The sequence below is a fragment of the Nanorana parkeri genome, unplaced genomic scaffold (assembly GCF_000935625.1).
Source record: "Nanorana parkeri isolate BGI_ZX_2015 unplaced genomic scaffold, ASM93562v1 scaffold10, whole genome shotgun sequence".
In the NCBI taxonomy this organism is placed as follows: Eukaryota; Metazoa; Chordata; class Amphibia; order Anura; family Dicroglossidae; genus Nanorana; species Nanorana parkeri.
The window spans coordinates 533,709-535,306 of NW_017306278.1; the positions used below are offsets into that span (position 1 = coordinate 533,709).

Consider the following 1,598-nt stretch of genomic DNA (forward strand, 5'->3'; position numbering starts at 1 on the left):
ACGGCCGCCTATAATTACAAAACAGTTCATTGTTTCTTAATGAGGAGCTGTGTGTGTAATTACAAAGTATCATTACGAGGAACACTCCCGGGAAACAGGAAATGAAGACAATTCAATATTAGAACATTGTTTCCATTTTGAATAGAGAAGAAAAATCTTCAAACCCGTCAGTTTTGGGGTTTTTTGCCAATCGAAGAGATTTCCCTTCATTTCCTGTCCTGTAGACACATCAGGAAGGGAGGTGACACCTCTACAACATAAGGTAATTCACCTCTTACACAGTTGTCACCAGAACAAATGTCCCCATAGGAACATACTTCTATTCCTGTTCTGGTGACAACTCGAAATGCTGAACTCCGGGATAAGCAAATATTGTCACCTTGAATCTTGGTGAGCTTTGTGTATTTCTTCCAGATCTGTGCAGCAATCCAGTGTGAGACTTGGAGCTTCCTGCAATAAAGACCGCTCACTGCTGCTCTCTCTCCTTGTGCAGGGTGACTCATCTGGTCTCCGCCCCCTTCTGTAATAAAGACCGCTCACTGCCGCTCTCTCTCCTTGTGCAGGGTGACTGGTCATGTCTCCACCCCCTCCTGTAGGTACCGGTAGTGGGCGGGGCCTACTGGGCTCCTCCCACAGCTCTGCTTTCTGCACAGGCTATGTAGAGCCCAGTGATGAGGTCGCTGCTACTTTTATTAGGGGCGGGAGAGAAATATTTCGTTTTTGACCAGAAATCTCTTTAGGTTTTGCTACAGATGAGGGAATTTTATATACATTGTGATTTTTTACTTCCTGAGTTCTACGCACAAAACAAAACTGCCGGATCGCTGTGCGTTGCGCTCTGACGAGGGAAAGGCGAGAACTATAGATCACATAAACGCATTCCGCAGACGAGAAAAGAGAACATTTATCTGAAGAGCATTCCAAAAACTGCAATATAAACCCCCATCGGAGGACGAGGCGCCGTAGGACAGATGGCGGGGAATCTTCACACTCGAAAACAAGCAGCCATCTATTTTATCCGAGGCTGGTCTCGAGTCACGTCTGCGCGCTGCGGCGCCGGGGCTCGGAACACTGGTGAGGGGGGCGGGGCAAAGGCTCCAGCCAGCTCAGCTGAAGGCAAACGAGCATGACGGCGTTCTGTTCCAAGTCAGGCTGAGGGCCAGGTGTGCCTGCTCACAATCCATCAGCGTGCTCCCTCCTCCCGTCCGAAATCAATAACGCACAGGCGCTCTGCGTCAGCCCCGGACACCTGGCCGGCTCTGGCGCTGAACCGCGCAATGGCGGTTCGGAGTGGTTTCGGCAGAGAGGAACTCCCCGCGGCGAAGCGTAAAAACTCAATAGGATCCATAAATGTGCTCAGGCCGGAAAATGACTTCAGTGACGTTCCCTCAGAGTACTTTCAAAGTAAAATTATTCACGTTAAATTATTATCATCAGCTGAAATTTTAAATTAGGCTGAGAGCGGGAATGCCTGCACTTGCCGCTGGTGCCCGGCCCTTGTGCTACACTGAGCTTCATCTCTAATGCTGCATGAACAATCAACCTGCAGAGACAAAGCCATAATCTGGGAAGAGCTCCCCCCCACCCCCATCCCTGGA

At 49.6% G+C, this 1,598-nt stretch overlaps 1 protein-coding gene across 1 annotated transcript in view; it reads right to left on the minus strand.

Annotated features, from left to right (window-relative positions):
• Window positions 1-1,598, minus strand: part of PRMT3 (protein arginine methyltransferase 3) — an 81,586-nt gene that overhangs the window by 57,724 nt on the left and 22,264 nt on the right. The window lies entirely within an intron of this gene.